Source organism: Vulpes vulpes, chromosome 5 (genome assembly GCF_048418805.1).
Source record: "Vulpes vulpes isolate BD-2025 chromosome 5, VulVul3, whole genome shotgun sequence".
NCBI lineage: Eukaryota > Metazoa > Chordata > Mammalia > Carnivora > Canidae > Vulpes > Vulpes vulpes.
Window position 1 is genome coordinate 112,352,071 of NC_132784.1, and position 19,431 is coordinate 112,371,501.

The 19,431-nt window shown below is 46.5% G+C and overlaps 4 non-coding genes across 4 annotated transcripts; 2 read left to right on the plus strand and 2 right to left on the minus strand.

Moving 5' to 3' along the window:
• Positions 1–2,938: 2,938 nt before the first annotated feature.
• TRNAD-GUC (transfer RNA aspartic acid (anticodon GUC)) lies at positions 2,939–3,010 on the minus strand. The gene has a single exon. It is a non-coding gene; the product is annotated as a tRNA-Asp (tRNA).
• A 327-nt stretch (positions 3,011–3,337) lies between these two features.
• Positions 3,338–3,409, minus strand: TRNAG-UCC (transfer RNA glycine (anticodon UCC)). Its single transcript has one exon. It is a non-coding gene; the product is annotated as a tRNA-Gly (tRNA).
• A 534-nt stretch (positions 3,410–3,943) lies between these two features.
• TRNAL-CAG (transfer RNA leucine (anticodon CAG)) lies at positions 3,944–4,026 on the plus strand. Its single transcript has one exon. It is a non-coding gene; the product is annotated as a tRNA-Leu (tRNA).
• An 8,099-nt stretch (positions 4,027–12,125) lies between these two features.
• On the plus strand, positions 12,126–12,196 carry TRNAG-GCC (transfer RNA glycine (anticodon GCC)). Its single transcript has one exon. It is a non-coding gene; the product is annotated as a tRNA-Gly (tRNA).
• The last annotated feature ends 7,235 nt before the right edge of the window (positions 12,197–19,431 follow it).

Here is a 19,431-nt window from a genome sequence, read left to right on the forward strand (position 1 = left end):
GGGAAAAGGAACACTATACCAACTTTCCGTGTTTAGCATATGTATTAAACAGTATTTTTCTGTTAAATCTGTTAGAAAATAAAAAAACAGAAAACTTTCGGAATGCAATTAATCCTGTTACAATGAAGGAAATGCACAGGTGGTAGCATTGTGATTGGTCAGGCCCATACCAGTTAACTGCCCCTCAGAAAGAATCATCTTCTGGGGTCTGCTTTGGCTCTCCCTAGACACCCCAGAGAGCCAGTCCCCACAGCACTGCTGGCTGACTCTAGGGAACTCTACGGGGGCACTGCCGGGAGGCCACTCAATGCCTCCCAACCTGCAGGTCCGAGGTAGGCCAACCTGCTGCAGATCCTGGTTATCGAGCCCTGCCACCTGAACCCTGGTCCAGTTAACAAGAGCCCAGTGTCAGTTTGGCTCCCCAAGACTGTGGCTGCCCACTACCACTCAGTTTTACTCTGCAGCGTCCCTTGCTGGTGGCCACATGTGGGAACCGAAGCCTTCACCCAACCTTGGTGCCAAGAGTCAGGAGATAACAGAGAGCAGGTAGGCAGTCATGGGTCACAGTGGGAGCATCACCAAGTGTTGTGGCCTCTGCTGGCCCTGCTGCCGTCCTGTGGTAGGATGGAGGCTGTCAGGCAGACTGGAGCATAGGGGAAATGTGGGGCTGTTGGGAGACTGGGGGGCAGGCGCCCTCCTTCCCCATCCGTATTGTATTTTACCTTCAGTTCATGGGACATGGTTGTCTTTTTTTAAACCCCAAACATCCTCCATATAATTGTTTTGGTAATACAAAGGATAATTAATGCTTATTCATTCATTCATGCCACCATTCTAAACATTTACTGTCTCATTTGAGAATTATAATTATCATCATTATCTCCTTTTACATATGGGGAAACAGAGGCAGAGAGCCAGGCTGCAAACACAAGCAGCACAGCAGAACTCCCGCCTCACAACCATATTATGTTGGCTCAGCCAGCCTGGATGGCTGTGGTCAACCTATTACACATATCATTCCAATAAATGATTATTGTGTAATAGAGAAAACCAATGTATAAAACCCTCAGTATTTTTTTTAATTTTATGTATATATTTATGTGTGTGTGTGTGTGTGTGTGTGTGTGTGTATTTAAATTGTAAGTGGTGGTGCAGAAGGAGAGGGAAAGAGAGAATCCCAAGCAGACTCCCTGATGAGCTCAGCACCCCATGGAGGGCTCGATCCCATGACCCCGAGATCAGCACCTGAGTAGAAATCATTTTAAAGGCTAGGAAAAAGTATTAGAGTTGTTAGTTCAACAGAAGGTAGCAAATGATTCAGTATCATTAATGCCTAGCTTTTCCTAATTTTAGGAAAAAATTCTCAGCTTACTCAGACGAGTCACCTAATGACTATCAACTTATTGGAAAGAAATTGCAGAAAGTTAATGCAGTTCCCCTACGTTAAACCAGGGCTCAGGAGGAGGCATCATTTAGCTAGTGACAGCCGTATCAAACAGAACCAACAATTATTAAAAGTCAAATATTTTGGAGATGATTTGAAAGATTGACATAGTATTTGCACTACAACTTACATTACCTGGAAATCAGTTTTATGAGATACATAAACACACATCTATCTATCTATATATTTATAGTTAAGGACTAATGGGGAATAGTGGAAATATATAATCCTGCAACTGTTTAAAGTGTTAAAATATAAAATCCTGCAACTGTTTAAAATCTTCTGAATACCATTCATGGCTATCTGTCTCAACATAAAGAAATCCCATAAAAATTATATTTAGTAAAAAAAAAAAAAAGGAAAAGCTAGTTGCAAAAGAATATGTATTGTCTGATACCAGTTACATAAACTTTAAAAGCGTGAAAATCCAAATAATATATATTTATTTATAACACATTTATAACACATACGCATGTATTAAAACTGTTACAAAAGCCAAAGAAATAAAATATGAATATAAAATCTAGCCATAAAAAAAATAAATAAATAAATAAAATAAAATCTAGCCATATAAAATCCAGAATAAGGGACGTTTTAGACTAACACATTTAATGAATTAGAAATAGTCACATTTTTCAGTAAACAAGTAGGTTAAAAAATATGCACCCTGGGAGTCCAATTTTGCATTTTAAAAAAAGCCAAAGAGATAAACATACAGCAAAATGTTGATTTCCTGGGTGACGGAAATGCGGATGCCTCTTCTTTCTTTGTGGTTTGCTTATCGCCCATACTTCCTACAAGGACTATATCTTACTCTTATATTCAGGAAAAGTAGTATCTTTTTAAAACATGAGCATAGAGCGCGCGCCAGGTGCGCCAGGTGCGCCAGGCCAGGTGCGAGTGCAAGGCACTCATGCAAAGGGCTTTGGAGCCCCCGAGGGTCTCAGAAACGGTAGCTTGGCTCCTCCACGTTACCCATGAGGAAACCGAAGCCCACAGGGGCTTGTGCAAAAGCAGACAACTTCTTAGTGACGCAAGAACAGGTATTCCGGTGGTCAGAGTAGTGCTCATTGCTGTTTGCACGCCTCCGTCGTGGGAAGGCAGCAGAGAGAGCACGTGGGCGGGGCACAGCTGGAGAGCAATAGACGGGGGAGAAAGGAAGAAGCGCCTGGTAGGCCGCGGGTGTGGGAGAGAGCAGGAAGGGGAGGGAAAATGAGGAATACGGGGCCCGGGTAGAGCTGCACCCTGCGGTTCTCTTCCAGGGGGGGCGGCGAGAAGTTACACCTCGCGGCAGGCCCCATCCGCGGTACAACAGGTGGAAACTTGCAGGACTAAGGCCCAGGGTCTAAGTAACCGCACCCACCCGTACTCCTGCCCATCATCCAAGAACTCCGCATGGGACAACCATACTCCTGGAGCGAACCTAAAATTACTTAGGAATCCCCTTTGCTCCTGCAGGAAGAGCGAGGAGGAAGGAAAAAGAGCCTGGGCCATCTCCCCGTCGGGGAATCGAACCCCGGTCTCCCGCGTGACAGGCGGGGATACTCACCACTATACTAACGAGGAAAACCGCGGAGCAAGCTCACGAATCATTGCTTAAGGAGTCACCATCAAGCCGCCGGGACCCGCGGGGGACCCGGAGCCCAGAGCGGCGGCGGTCCCTGGACGGGAGCCGCAGAGAACGAAGCCTTCAGAGTGGGACACCGCCCGAGCCCGGCTGGGAGGGGACGGAGACTGCAGCGACAGAGGAACCCGGGAGGGAAACAGCGGCGCCTGCAGTTCCTAGTTTGGGTTCAGACCTTTAAAAAAAAAAAAGAAAAGAAAAACAAAACAAAACAAAACAAAGCAAATCGCCCACTCTTCCTAGAAAAGGAAAAAAAAAAAAAAAAAACTTGCGTTGGCCGGGAATCGAACCCGGGTCAACTGCTTGGAAGGCAGCTATGCTCACCACTATACCACCAACGCCGATGCTTCCGGGGTCTCGGAATCGCGTATATAAGGAAGATGGAGGTCGTGGATTTTTATTTATTTATTTTTATTTATTATTTTTTTTTCATGATCCTGCAGCACACGGAGCCTTCCCTTAGCGAGGATGGATCCCGGCCCGACTCCTCGCCGGTCGGCCAACTACGGACGAGACCGGAGGCCGTGGGGGCGGCGCGGGGGCACAGGGTCCGCGGAGGCCGGGTTCCGCCCGGGGTTTTCCCCGCCGCCTGCTCGGGTCCGCGCTCCCAGCTCCGGATCCGCCAAGTGTGAGATTCGGCGCCGGCGATTTGGGGCTGAAGACCCGCCGGAAAGGGCGCGAGAGGAAATGGATCTTTACGGTTTAGTAGGAAGGAGGAGTCAGAGACGGTTTTGTTTTCCGGTGCTTTGCCAAGGACCCCAGGGACGGTTCTAGTTTTATTTCAAGCAATAAACGCTGCATCGAGGTGACGTGACGTCACGATACAGCCCTGTAGGGTGATCTGAAAATGAAATAAGAAAAGCGAGAGCTCCCGTGTCAGGATGGCCGAGCGGTCTAAGGCGCTGCGTTCAGGTCGCAGTCTCCCCTGGAGGCGTGGGTTCGAATCCCACTTCTGACAAGATCATCTTTTCTTTTTTTTTCTCTTTTCCCAACAAATACAGTTGAACTCATGGAGAAAGGAGTACTGATTAAAGGACACTTTTTTTTTGTCCTGCGTCTCTGCATATGAATGTTATGCTTCACTGTGAATACGGGACTGAATCTATTTTTTTCTGTACTGTAGGCAGGAGACCGGTCTACAAAATCAGGGAGCAGCTGAGACAAAGATCTACACCTATGAAAGTATTTGGAGTCCTTTCTGTGTGCCAGCCAGGCACACTAGGGCAGGCTGAATTCAAAGTCTCCTCTCAGTAAACAAGGAAAAGCTCTTAACTCAGATCCCTTTATTTGTTAAATTGTCCAGAATCTTCTAACGCCGACAGTAGTGTCAAACTTTGGTAGGCCTCACTGTGGGACCCAGGAAATTTGACAAAAATCCCCTACCCCTGGACAAGCAGAGCAGGACCAACTCCGTTTTGTGCTGCACCCACCACCTCCTATATGACCCCCACATGACCTGCTTATTGCTTAGGGTGCTGTCCCACCCTAGTCAAACCCCTGGGCACACCCTAATCGGAAATCGGTTCAGTGATAGACCAGTTCAAATGGATACTTTAGGGTAAAATGTAATTCAATCGGCCACCTGCGTGTGGACCGACAGGACTGTGCAACTTTCTGCATATCCCATTGGCCACTGGTCCCTATAAAGCTGCTACGCCTCTTAGTCTTGGGGTCCAAGTCCCTGCTCCACTGTGTCGGGTATACTTGGACCCAAGCTCAAGCTTGTAAATAAACCCTCGTGTGTTTGCATCGGTGTCGGCTCCTCGGTGGTTTCTCGGATTCGCAATCTCGGGCACCACACTCACATTTCCCACCGACTTGTGCCACCGACTCCTACTGTTGCAGGGTGGACTGGGGAGACCCCTGGGCCCTGAGGCCTTCACCCAGCCGGTTCTTGGGATGTGATTGGAGGTTCTCAGTCTGGTGGCAAGAAAACTATCCAAGGAGGGACCAGAAGAGAAAAATTCAAGGAGGGACCAATCAGTGGTTGAGTGGTGAAAAGTGAATGGTTTTTTTAAAAAGAAAGAGAATGCACTCTGGAGATGTGGGAGCCTGAGTGCCCAAGAGAGAGCTGGGCCCAGGGTTTGGGTCTGTATCTTTTATTGACAGTTGTGAACCAGGGGGTAGAGTATTTATTAGTTGAGGAGATTTCTTTGGGAACAGAGTTTTGGCCTTTTCTCCCTTACTTGGTCAGTGTTAGGCCTTCTTTGTCTTGGGCTCATCTGGTTTGATCTGGCTTTCTTGGAATTTTAGAATGCTGCCAGGCCAGGTACCTAACTTTCCTGATAGCAGCCCGGAGCTCCTTTGCCAGCATCCAGGCATCAGGTTAAAACCTGAACAGCTGCTGACACTGACACCGCAACCAACGCTAATTCAGCAGGTTTGCTGGGTCACCAAAACCCAGGACAAGATATCAACAGAACAAATCAGGAAAAGTAGGAGGAAAGGTCAACTTGTGGAGTTTGTTGTCTTAAGAGCTTCTTTTTTCTGAAGGTCACAAATAGGATGCTTTCTTTCAGATGTAAGAGGAACTGGTTATGAAAAAATCCTGTTGTCCTTTTGGGAAGACAAGAGAATTGTCAAGATGAAGAGACCGAATGTGTTGAGGTTCACAAGTGTGAGGATGGAAGCATCTTCAGGTTCATTAGCAAAAGTTTGCCAGACAAACTGCATTCTCTGTTATTTACTAGACTGTGATCTTGGGAAGTTTGCCTGCAGTATAACCTACATAGACCTTTTGGGAGGCTTAAGTGAGAGCCTAGGAGCTTGCTTATTAGAAACGCAGACCGCAGGCCGCACCTCAGACCCACCAAATCCGAAGTTTGTAAGATCTCCAGGTGATGCATATGGATATGAAAGCTTGAGAATCTCCAGTCTGTCTAATTTAGGTACTTTTGCTGCAAAGTTTGATCTTGAACTTGGAATATCCCTTCCCTTGCTTCTCACCAAGGTACCTTTTACTAAGGATCAGCTGAGCTCTTTACTTATGTCAGACACTGTGCTTAGAACACAAGATCAAAAGTTAAATGAAAAACTGTGTCTAGGGGCACCTGGGTGGCTCAGTCTGTTAAGTGTCTGCCTTTAGCTCAGGTCATGACCTCAGGGTCCTGGGATTGAGTCCTGCATTGGGCTCCCTGCTCTGCTTCTACGTCTGTCCACCTCTTCCTCTCCCCCTGTTGGTGTTCTCTCTCGTGCTCACTCCCAAGTAAATAACTAAAATCTTTAAAAACAAATAACAACTGTGTCTAAATGAAAGACAACTGCCATGCATTCCTAGGAGAGACATGTACAAAAATAAAGTTGAACATTAACCATGTGATCAAGGTGAGCATCAACAGTGACTTGTCCCATTGCTCTCAGATACCTCTGACTGACTTCATCAAGATGGCACTTCACCCTGTGGCATTCTTCTCAAAAACCTGTCTAATCATGAAAAACCATCAGATAAGCCCAAACTGAGGAACAATCTGCCAAAAGGTCCAGATCAGGAAACACAAGGGAAGGTTGGGGACCAGTCACAGATCGTGGGTTACACATGGTAACAGTGTAGCGTGGGATCCTGGATCAGTTTCTGAAACAGCAAAAAAAAAAAAAAAAAGTGGAAAAACATGACATCTGAATAAAGTCTATAGTTCAGTCAACTGTATTGTACCAATGTCAGCTTCTTAGGTTTGGCAAGATACCACGGTTATGTCAAATCTTAACATTAGGGGATAGAAGCTGGGTGAAGGATAGACTGTCATTTTCTAAGTATCTTCACAACTCCTCCATCAATCAAAAATTATTGCACGATAAAAAGGCAATTAAAAAAAAAAAAACTTGAAGGGCGCCTGGGTGGCTCTGTCCATTAAATGTCTGCCTTTGGCTCAGGTCATGATCCCAGGGCATCGGGCTCTCTGTTCAGCAGGGAGTCTGCTTCTCCTGCCCCTGCTCATCCTTGTGCTCTCTCACGCTCACTCTCTTTCTCTCTTTTTGAAATTTAAAAACAAAACAAAACCTTGAAAATGGCTGCCTGTGAGGAATTGAGAGTGAGGCAAGAAAATGCTGCTTTTCCATTGGAAGGCTTGTAGCAAGATTTGATTTTTAAATAATGGGCATGTATTTCGATCTAATTTGTTGTAATATTTTGAGGAGGAACTGGGTGACATAGTTATTATTACACTAATCAAACTGTGTTAAAAAGAAAATCACAGGGCCAAGAGGGAGTCACTTATGGTGGGCCAAGTCACCAAACTGAGGCTTAATACCTAACCTAATTGCAGCTTCACTTTCCCCCAGAAAAAGTAGTCTTACCCAGTGAGTCAGGGCTGTTCTAGTCAGTACCACTGAGGGAATCCCCTACACGCCCCTCTCCATCCCCAGAAGACAGGTAAAGGCCCCTGCTCTTACCCCTGAGGGAAAGTGACCTTGTCTGGAACAATCCTTTCTTTTCTTTTGCTAATAACTTCCTTGCCCCACCGTTATTCCTAAAGAAACCTCACATTTTGACCTAGGCCTTGGAACTCCCCTTTACTCAGTAGATGGGATATTGCCCAATCTTGAATCACATACTCAAGCCAATTAGGTCTTTAGATTAACTCAGCTGAGATTTTGTTCTTGAAGAACTATATACAATATAAAGATGCCTATTAGTCAAGAAACGGTCCCCCAAGCAACGAAACTGTTAACAACAGTCATTTAAAAGTAGATGAGGTCGGGTGTTTAATCCTTGTATGGAAAAATAGATACCACACACGAGAGGATCTGAAATGTTTTCACAATTAAGCACAAGGGAACTTTCCTTCTTGTGCCTTATACGTATTTTTAAAGAGAGAATAAGATAAATGTTGTTGAAATGTTAACAAACTCTTTAACCCCTGTGAGTGCTATGAGGAGGCAGGTAGGTTCAAACAGGAGACCTGGGATCCAACAACGAGGAAGTCAGGGCCGGCATCGGAAGGTCAGGGGTCTGTCCAGGCAGCCCTCCACAAGAAGCTGGATCAAACCAGACGGGCCCCAGAAGGAAGATGCCACGACAGGAAACCCCTGACCAAATTAGGAAGAAAAAGCAGGAACCCTGCTTCCTGTCCCAAGTAACAAATATTCTGCCCCATGGTTAACAGCTGTCAATAAAAAAAAAAAAAAAAAAAAAACAGCTGTCAATAAAAGATAGAAACCCAACTCCCATGCTTGCACACTCCTCCTCTCACCCCCCCTCCCTCACTTGGCCATTCTCTTATCTGAGAGTGTCCTCTTCATCTAATAAACTTTCCCACGTGTGTCACTTGTCCACTATGCTGTGTGTCTGCCTTTGAATTCATTCTTGTGGCAAGAGCAAGAACATTCTGCGAGTCCCTGAGGTCTGGCTGGGTGGAGGCCCCAGGGCCTGGGTCTCCCACAAACACACACACACCGATCCCCACCCTTCCACCACCCTGGTTCACCTGGCAACAGGAGTACCATCATTCCTCTTGGGAGGTACTAACAGGTTAGGTGGTCTGTGTCGGAAGTTGGAAGGAAATTCAGCAAAGGGAAAGTGTAATACTGAATGTGTATGCCGTGTCCTCTTTTGGGGGGCAGGTTCCTTCGATGTGAAACCAGGATGCCAAGGACGCAGACCAGACACAGAAAAGAGAGCAGTTAAATATGTGAAATGACAGGTACGGGAAGGGTGGGTTGTTTCTGCAAACCCCTCTCGTCCCTCCTTCTGGAGACAACTCTCAGCTTCTGTTAATGTGGCCTTGCTCTAGCCAAACCCAACTGCATTTCTGAGATAAAAATGCATCTGCCTTTGCTCATAGGAGAGATAGTGTGGACCCGGATAACTGGGAAAGAACTCATGCAAGTTTATCCTCGCTCACATATTGTCATTTACTTAACTGGCAGTAAAATGGAACCTGAGGATACTTCCCAGCTTGAGTCATTTGCTTATAAAAAGCACATATTCACTTAGTGAATAATGTAAAATAATACCATAAAATATGCATCTTTCTCTCAGGGCTCAGCATCCAACTGTGTTCTAAAGGAACAACATATCCAATTTCACAACACCCGTGGGGAGTTCTGATAATAAATAGAGTTATGGCCTGTTTGTGAGGTGACAACGCACAGGCTTTAGAATCTGGCAGGACAGGATTCTGAATTCCAACCCACTCCCCCCCACCCCACCCCCCCCTCACACGCACCTAATAGCTATGTGACCTGCATAAAGTGTTCAATGTCTCTGAACCTCAGGATCCTCATCTTCCAAAAGAGCTCTGACCCTGTGATGTTGCTGTTGTGGGGATTAAACTAGATTGTATATGTCAAGTACCTGCTATGTAGTTGACACTCAACTGAAATAATTAGTAATAGCTAATTTTTGTTACTCATATACTAGATGCCTAACATTCTTCATCACTTCTTACGTAATTGAACCCTCTTAGCAATCCTGAGACCAGTCCTATTCATCACCCACCCCCACCTCCCATGTAGAAGCAGAGCGAGAGCCTCAGAGAGTTTAACTTGCACCATATAGAAAAGAACAGAAGTGAAAACCTAAGCAGTCTGGTTCCAATTTTGTCATGATACGTGACTGTCATTATCATCATCATCATCATCATCATCAGAAGACCCATCATCATCATCATCATCATCATCATCATCACTGTAGGGCCCATCAGCAGAAAGCAGATGGACCCATGCTATTTCTCTCATACACAGAAGATCAACACCACTAGATATATTCTCTTCAGAGTCAGAAGAAACTACATCTCCAGAGTCCAGAACTGGGATTTGTTGTCTAAAAGAACACTAGATAAAAGTTACTTGATTAGAGGCAACTAATTAGCACATAAACTATTCGTCAGTGTATTAGGACATGCAGGCAAACTAAACTAGAATCCCAATGCAGGATGTTTTATCTTAGGGTCATACATGGGAACCTTGCCAGGACTTGAAATTTTTCTCCATTCTCTCTGTTTCCTGCTCCATCTCCTTAACTCTTCCAGCTGATAACTCACAGCACAGCCCTCTCCTATCAGCCCTCAGACTTTATTACTGTCTTGAACTCTCCTTGCCCTGTTTTCCTCTGTGGAAATTACACACACACACACACACACACATACACGTTTGTGAGTTTTCTTCATATTCCTCCTTTAACAGTGACCCCAACATTTTCCGCTTCTGAAGCCTGGCCTTTTTATGTATTTAATTGGTTGGAATGAAAACTAAGGCGGAGTTTTAAAAGTTTATTTAAATTCATATATCGGAAAATCCACATATGTTGACAAAATCCATACATGCAAGTAACAACAACAAAAAGTATGTAAAAGTGATGTTGAAGTTAATACACAAATGTTAATAATAATTACTTCCTGGGGGGCACCTGGGTGGCTCTGTTGAGCGACTGCCTTCGGCTTAGGTCACCTCTCGGTTCCCCTGATCATGGCCCTCTGGCCTGGGGCTCCCCACTCAGCCGGGAGTCTGCTTCTCCCTCTCTCTGCCGCTCCCCCCACTTGTGTACGCTCTCAAATAAAATATATAACAACAATAACAATAATAATAATAATTGCGGGATCCCTGGGTGGCGCAGCGGTTTGGCGCCTGCCTTTGGCCCAGGGCGCGATCCTGGAGACCCGGGATCGAATCCCACATCGGGCTCCCTGCGTGGAGCCTGCTTCTCCCTCTGCCTGTGTCTCTACCTCTCTCTCTCTCTCTCTCTCTCTGTGACTATCATAAATAAATTTAAAAAAAAAATAATAATTGCTTCTACCTGTATGAAATGGGAGAAGAGCTTATTACAATGTGAAATGACACAGGCCTCAGCTACACAACACCCTGAGAAGAAAGCTCCCTGCCTGGGAGGAGGATTCTCCTCCCCTCCGGGTCCTGGAGCTCAGGGCTGGATCAGGAAGACAGTCCAGCCCCTGCAGTCACAGAGCACCTGTCAGGAGGGGCTGATCAATCCACCTCCTCAGAGCCGGGCCCAGCCCTGGGGCTCCCAGGCCGGCTTCAGCTCCAAGCCCGAACCCCAGGGGCCTCCGCAGGGCCCCAGAGAGGTGAGCGCACGGACTTGCTCCAGCTCCCTCTTCTGATACTCACACTCCTCCTCCGCCACCCCGGCTGTGCTCCCGAGGACTTCCTGACCCTGTCCTCTTTGGAAATCTTGCCTCCGAGCTCTCCGCGCAAGGGGCCCTTCACAGGGAAGACACCGGCCTCTAGAGTGTTCTTGGCAACCACCATGTCCCTCTGGGCCTCCCAAACTGTCCTCCCAACTTCCTCCTGCGGACCCCGGAGTGAGTACCCTGACATCGAAGGTGCTCCCCCTCCCCCCTCCTCCTCCCCCGCTCCCCTCCTCCCTCCTCCTCCTCCTCTCCTCCCTCCCTCTCCCCTCTCCATCCTCCCTCCCTTCCTCCTCCCTCCTCTCCCCTCTCCTCCCATCCCCTTCCCTCTCCCTCCCATCCCCCTCCCCCTCCTCCTCCCTCCCCCTCCTCCTCCCTCCCCCTCCTACTCTCCCCCTCCTACTCTCCCCTCCCCTCCCTCCCTCCTCTGTCCCCTCCCCTCCCCCTCCTCCCTCCTCCACCCTCCTCTCCCCCTCCGTCCTCTCCCCTCCCTCCTCCCTCCCTCCTCCTCCCTCCCCCTTCCCTTCTCCTCCCTCCCTCCCTCCTCTCCCCTCCTCCCAGCCCCCTCCCTCCTCCCCTCCTCCTCCCCCCTCCTCCTCCCCCCCTCCCCTCCTCCCTCCCCCCTCCGCGTGGAGCGCCCTGCGTCTGGGCGGGTGAGCCCGGGGGCGAGGGCGGCCGCCCGGGGCTCGTGGAAGATGCGCAGCCGCGGCGCCGGGAAGCAGGCGGGCGGGGCCCCCGCGGCGTGGACGCCCCGTGGACCGGACCTCGTGGCAGGACCCGCGCCCCCAGGAAGGGCCGGGACTTCCAATAGCGTTTGGCGGCGCTGTTCTTTCTGGAGGCGTAACCTTTTGCTGTCTTGACACAGAAAGGCACCGCTCTCGGGACGGTGGTGACTCGGCAAAGACCCGAGTCCGGGCGGGAGGGAGCGAGGGCCGCGCTGGAGTCAAGGGACGGCGCCAGGGCGGCTGCAGCGCGAGCATTGGTGGTTCAGTGGTAGAATTCTCGCCTGCCACGCGGGAGGCCCGGGTTCGATTCCCGGCCAATGCAACGCTGCCTTTCTCCTTTTTTTTTTTCTTTTAATTAATTAGGTCCTTTTTCATTCTTGGATTTGTGACCCAAAGGAAACCAGCTAGCTAAGCCAGTATTCCTTTGTTTTGGTTCCCCTCCTTTACCAAGTCACCTTCTTCGGAGGAGCGGGGCCCTGTTAGGAGGATGCCCTTGAGCGCCGGTGGAAGCGCCCGCTCTTGAGACCCATCCCTGCCCCTGGGGTCGCCGCGGGGCACTGCCCCAGAGGCCGGCTTCTTCCAGCAAAGCACAGTAGGCCAAACGGGAGAGATTTTCCGGGATGTGAGTGTGGGAGGGGATGAAAGAAAACAAAATGCCCTTGTCATTTGCAGGTTGGGGATGGAGCCTGAGTCTCCCAGGTGGCAGTGGCAAGCAGACACCCCCTGCAACACTGACGAGGCCCTAAGGGTGTGAGGCCACATTGCAACGCTAAACCTCAGTAGTTTATCAGAGGAACTTAAAGTTGACTTTTGTGTAATACATTGATATTTGCCTAGTTCAAAGGAAATCGATTTCTAAAAAGAGAAATTAAAAACCCTGTTCCATAAGCGGCTGTTTTCTCCTCAGAGAGCTGAGAACCCTCCTGGAGAGCTCAGGAGGCCTTTGAAGAGGGAGGCGGAGTCAGGATGCAGAGGTCAGTCTGGCTTCTGGACTGGGTTTCTCTTGGTGAGCTCTCCCTGTGTAGGGGTGAGAAGGAGCTGGCAACGTTTGCTGCTGGAGAAATCAGCCATACTGGGATGGGTCCAGGTGATTTGACTGGTCCAGGAGAAAAGAGAATGTTTGAAGAAGTGTGCAATGAATGGCTTCCACAGTGGAAAATCAAGTCATCTTCAAAAAGAAGGAACCTATTTTATAGCCACAGAAGAAAGAGGAGCTGTCAGCTTTAAATTCATTCACTCTTAGAGTCTAGACCAGCCACGCCTGGGTATCACATTTGGGACATTTTAGCCAAGGGCCTTCAAGAGAACGGTCCTCACCTCAGAAAGAAAGGTGACCTGGCCTGAGATCTGTGCCCTGGCCTGTTTGGGGACTATCTGTACAAGTTCCTCCAACATTCTCTCCCAGTCCTCAGTAGCTCAAACCCCCACCCATCCGCCCCCAATAATTCCAGGGATAGCCCTAAAGCAAGCACCTTCATACCTGGACATTGACCACATAGGCATCCTTTCAAAGTCATTCATTTCCTTCCCCCCCCCCCTTTTTTTTTTTAAGATTTTATCTATTCATGAGAGACACAGAGAAGCAGAGACACAGGCAGAGGGAGCAGACCCTCTGAGGGGAGCATGATGTGGGACTCAATCCCAGGACCCTGGGGTCATGACCCGAGCGAAGGGCAGATGCTCAACCGCTGAGCCACCCAGGCATCCCTCTGTACTTTCCAGTTCAGAAAGGTTCCGATATAAAGAAGCTCATCTTACAGTGCTAACTTCATATATACACTTAAATATATCCACTTATGTTTAGTAGCTTAGCTTGAGTATCTTCAGAAGTAGGACATATTTTAAAGTAATCACTTAAATGGACATTATAAAGTGGAGGGATGCTCATGGCCCAACAATAAGTGCAAAAATCAAGTTGTAAAGCAAAATGTATAGTATCCCAAGCTGTATATAAAAGGTTTACAACACCAACTACCTATATATCCTTAAAACAAGTTATTTTGACCCTCTGGGCCACAGCTTCCTCAATTTTTCTTTTTCTTTTTCTTTTTCTTTTTTTTTTTTTTTTTTTTTGCTTCCTCAATTTTAAAATGAGGAGATTGGACTACATCATGTCTATGGATTTTCTAGGTTTGAAATTCTTCTGATTTCAAATGCTAAAGAATTTACCCATTCCAGAAATATTTATTGAATGCTTTATCATGTGCCAGACACTGATCTACACTCTGAATATATGGCAGCGAACAAGACAAAGGCCCGGCTGATAGGAGGTGGGGTAGTCAGGCAATAAACAATTAAGCAAGCAAACATATGTTCCCTCACTTGGTAAATGAGTACAATGAGGGAAAATAAAATGGGAGAGGGGGATGGTGAGGGAGGGGATTATAGTGAATGATCAAGGAGACCTCATGATAAGGTGACATTTGAGTCAAAACCATGATGAAGTGAGATGTGGATATCTGTAAGGAAGAACATTCCAGAAACAAGTTAATATGGCTAATGCCGTATAAAACTTAGTTTAAAAGTTTTCTTTGCAGTAGGGCTTCCTGGAGCCTTTAATGGGCGTTATGAATATACAAAGAGGAACGGTGTACGCAGAACATTCTGCATTATTTTGACCACACGACCTTTCATTCCGCGAGGCCTCTCAAGGAGTTCTGTGACTAGGGAAGCGCTTTTGGCAAACATTGAACTGGGGAATCCAGACCATATCAGCAGATTCATCCACCACTTCCTCTGAGCTCAGGACTGGGTGGAATTCACTGACTAACGCAGTAAGAACAAGGGACCCGATAATTAGCAACAGGGTGCTTGGGTGGCCCAATTGGTTAAGCTCTGTCTTTGGCTCTGGTAGTGATCTTGGGGTCCTGGCGGAGGGTGGGGTGCTCTCTGCTCAGTGGGGAGTCTGTTTCTCTCTCTGCCCCTCCCCTTGCTTGTGCTCTCTTCCTTTCTCAAATAAAATCTTTTTAAGAATATCCTTTCTTATTTATAAAAATAATAATAATTAGACCACAACAGCTAACAAACAAGATGGGTTCCCTCCCGTGAAGGGAAAGAAACTACAAAGTTGTAATCAGGCCAAATGGCTGTGGGAAGCAAAGCCAGTTGGTGCTGTAGCAGAGGCAGTCAGTCAGGTTCTAACGGGAGGGGGGAGAGGTGGCAGGAGGACTCCGAGGCCTGGCCACCCCTCCACAGGAAGGGGCCTAAAATGGAGGACGCCCAGACAGAAACCCCTGAGCGAATTAGGAAGAAAAGGCTTGAAAACCTGGCCTCTGCTCCAAGGAATGAATTCATTATTTTGCCCCCCTAGTTAACAATTGTCAATAAAAGATAGAAACCCACCCTCACCCCCACCCTCCAGGGCACCCTGGAGCTCCTTCTCTCCCTTCCCTCCGCCCCCCCCCCCCCCCCCCCCGCAATAAATTTTCCCACTTGTGTCACTTGTTAGCTGTGCTGTGCTGTGTGTGTCCTGCAATTTCTTCTCAGAACTATGTAGTTTTTTTTTAATGTGGCTGTGTTGGTGGGGTGCAGAGCTGAGGGCCAGGAAAGAGCCCTTGAGCCGTCATTGGTGCAACATGGTGCACCAATTTGGGGCACTTATTTTATTAGAGCACAGAGAAGGCCCAGTGGGCAGGAAGGGCTGCTTTACAAGGGTGAGGAGTGACTGATTATACACTTGAGGGTTGGGGGTAAGGAAAAAGGGAGATTTTTTTTTCTTTTTATGTTTTTATTCATTTATTTGTGAGAAACACACAGAGAGAGGCAGAGACATAGGCCGAGGGAGAAGCAGGCTTGACGCAGGGAGCCGGATGTGGGACTTGATCCTGATGCTTGATCCTGGGGCTCCAGGATCACACCCCGAGCCGAAGGCAGACGCTCAGCCGCTGAGCCATCCAGGTGTCCCAAAAGGAGATTTTCACAAGAATTTTTCACAATTTTTGAAAATTGTGAATTTTTGTCTGCTAAAGAGGGCCTACAAGACACTGGAGGCCTTGCAATGGTCAAGTTAAGGTTGTTTTTCCCTCTCAGAAAGCATTAACTGTAAGATAGTTGGGAGGTTCCTGGAGGAACGTGATACTATGCCTATCACAAGTCCTTGTCAATGGGCTGCATGTTATAAGGAAGTTTTTTTTAATTTACATTCCCTTCTACCTTTGTTTCTCATGTGACTATGGATGTGACTTTGGGCTCCAGAAAACTGAGTCTTTGGAAGTTACACTGTTGATAAGAATGCTTTTTTCTTGTAAATCACTAAGACGTTACTGAGGGAGACTCCTGTCTTGTTGAACTGTGATCTTTGTTAGTTAATCTTTGGATTTTGTTTTCCTTTCCTTAGTTTTAGGGCAGCCAGGAGTGCCTGAGGAATGGCACACATATCCCATCCGGGGGTGCGGGGAATCAGCTTCTGCTTTGTCCTCAGCTCGCCTTCTGCTCCCTCATCAATTTAACCATCAGATTAAATTACACAGAACTGTATCTATCCCCACACTTGATTTTTAAACAAGGTCCTATTAGATTTCCTGGCCACCTCCCCAAACACATTTATCAGAACTTACAGAAACTCTATTCAGCATTCCAATGTCAGGAGTGGCATTTCTGTGGCATGGAAGAACACTTTAAGCTCTCTAAACTCTCTGCAAGATCTACAGTAGTTTGAGGATTAAGATAACCTCTGGGGGCGTCTGGGTGGCTCAGCCGATTAAGCACCCAACTCTTGATTCTGGCTCAGGTCATGATCTCAGGGTCGTGGGATCCCATCAGCGTTGGGCTCCATGCTGGGCACGGAGTCTGCATGTCCCTCTCCCTCTTATAAAATCTTAAAAAAAAAAAAAAAAAAAAAAAAAAAAGACAACCTGTGAACAAGGTCGGGATACAAAAAGATGATATCTTGAACTACACCACCTCTATTCCTGAAAGAAGTTCATGAAGACCCGGAATTCTCTGAGGTAGGAAAGCTGAAATGTATCAGCATGATCGTTTGTCAATGGAGAAGACTGCCTTTTTTCATTCATTGTAAATTGGGCATCATTATTTTTCCCATGATGATACATTTTTCTGACTTAGTAGAATGGTAAAGTGCAAAAATAAAAGCCTCAGAGGGATGTCCTCAGGTATAGCTGTGAGCATCGCCTGGGAAAAAGCCTCAGAGCCCCCAAACCACAGATTATCATTCATTCAGCAAATACATATTAGGTGCTTCCTATGTGTGGGACTGTTCTAGACACTGGAGATACATTCATGAATAAAACAGACAAAATCCCTGCATTCACAGAGCTTCCATTATATTGGAGAGATACAAAATAAGAAATGAATCTATTAAATTATAGGAGATGATAAGTACTCTGAAGAAAAAGTGGGGAATGGATTGCAATTTTAAATAGGGTGAAAAGGTGACCTTTGAGTAAAGATTTGGAAGAAGAAGGGAATTGAGCTAGGGGCTATCTAGGGAAAGAACATTCTGAGAAGATGGAACAGCAAGGCAGGGATGGAAACTGCTCTGTGTCTGGAATGTTCAAGGATTGTTTGGTGTGAAACTAAGTATGAAAGAGAGTCAAAGTTGACAACCAAAACATCGATGGCTACATGTTCCTGGATTTTTCTTTTTTTTTTTTTTTTAAGATTATTTATTTATTTATTCATAGAGAGAGAGAGAGAGAGAGAGAGAGAGAGGCAGAGACACAGGCAGAGGGAGAAGCAGGCTCCATGCAGAGAGCCCGACATGGGACTCGATCCAGGTTCTCCAGGATCAGGCCTAGGGCTACAGGCAGCGCTAAACTGCTGTGCCACTGGGGCTGCCCACGTTCCTGGATTTGAAGGGCAGGTTAAAAAATGTGTTCAGGAGTCAGTATCAAGAGTCAAAGTCAGAGAATTCTCCCTAATAAATCATGGAGAGAACTCAAGAGTTTGCAAGCCAGATTATAGGTAAATGGGAGAATGTTCAAAGGCAATGCCAGTTGCTGTTTGCTAAACACAGACCAACTTTCTGTATTTACTAAGAATATGGAGTAGATATGCATCACCAGATAAAAGGCTAGGAGAAGAAACAGCTTTCTGGAAAACCTGACAGGATAAATGTCCAATTGAAATGTATTGTGAAAAAAAATTAATTAAAAAAGAGAAATGTAATGTAAACCTATTTAAATTCACAGATATAATAGGTGCATTTTTTTAAAAGTAAGAAATAAAAAAAGTGAAAGCAAAAAACCATCTCCTCCCTAATGGGGATGATCCCTTTAGCATTTACCAAATTGCAAGTATATAATTTTTACATGATACATCCAGATATGATAGCCACAACAGAAGGAAAAAAGAGATAATGTCGGTATCTATTTATAATAGGAAATGTCTGCAGATACCTAACATGCATGCCCCACTTCCTGCACCCTGCTCACAGCTAGAAGAGGCTGCCTTAAGTCTTTCAGGCGGGAAAAGCCCTCTCCTAACTCTTTCACCCTCCTCCTGCCCCAGGTCAGGCTGGGACCTACAGTCCCCCAAGGGGGATGAAGCTCACGGAATGACTGGTGACTCATCAGACTTTGAAATGAACTGAGGTGCAAATACTTCATGTAGATGATGGCAGGTACTAATTGAAAGGTCACATCAAATCAGAACATGTTAGGTCATATAAGTAAAGCAAGCCATCTGAAAGAAGGAGGGGGGAAGGAAGGGAGGATGGAGAGGGGAGAGAGTGAGAGAGCAAGAGAAAATGAGAGAGCTGCTGGGAATTGGAGACACATAGGGAGGAAAGCAGACAAGTGTGGTTTTGTCTTCCAATTCTGGCTTCCTGAACACACTTCCTGTGTCACTTTCAGTCTGCTGACGTCATGCTTATTTCCCTGTCTTTGAATATCTTTGAGGTTTCCTCTCAAAGGTTTATGGTTTAGGGTGCATTTGGTTTATGGTGCATCTGTAATTCCTCTCGTGTGACTGGGTTTTGTTTTCTTATAATCAACATTCTTCTCTTGTTGTGGCCACTCAGTAATGCCATGGGAAGAATCAGCTTTTCCGGCTGATATTTTGGTCAGAGGAGGCAAAGATCCAGGGAGCTGGGAATGTAAGCAGTGAGGGAGCTCAGGAAAGGGTGGAAGGATTGGGAATTAATAGTGATTTACTTGCAATTTTCTGGAGGGCTCACCTCATTCCTTTTGATGATTGGATAAGCAATTTTCTTCTCCATAACAACAACACACACACACAAAAAAAACAACCAAAAAAAAAAAATCATAGGAAAAAATAAATGATTTATGCTTCCAGATTTTTGTGCTTCAGTCCCCTCCACTATAATTCTCATCGCAATTCCTCATGGCACCACAATACACTCCTGAGCTGTGCGGGCAGGAACAGGTATTCGCTCAGTCACAGACATGGGGACCTTGATTCCATTCTCACTGAATTAATCGTGGAAGGTTTCCCCTGTGGGTCTACAAAGCTTAGCCACCAGGCCACACAATAAGGCATATGTTTGTTTTTGTTTAAAATGGGATCGCATGATTTTTCAGAAATGCATACATCTCTTCTGCAGGGTATTGGAAGAGGGAAGAGTCAGGGCCTTCTTCG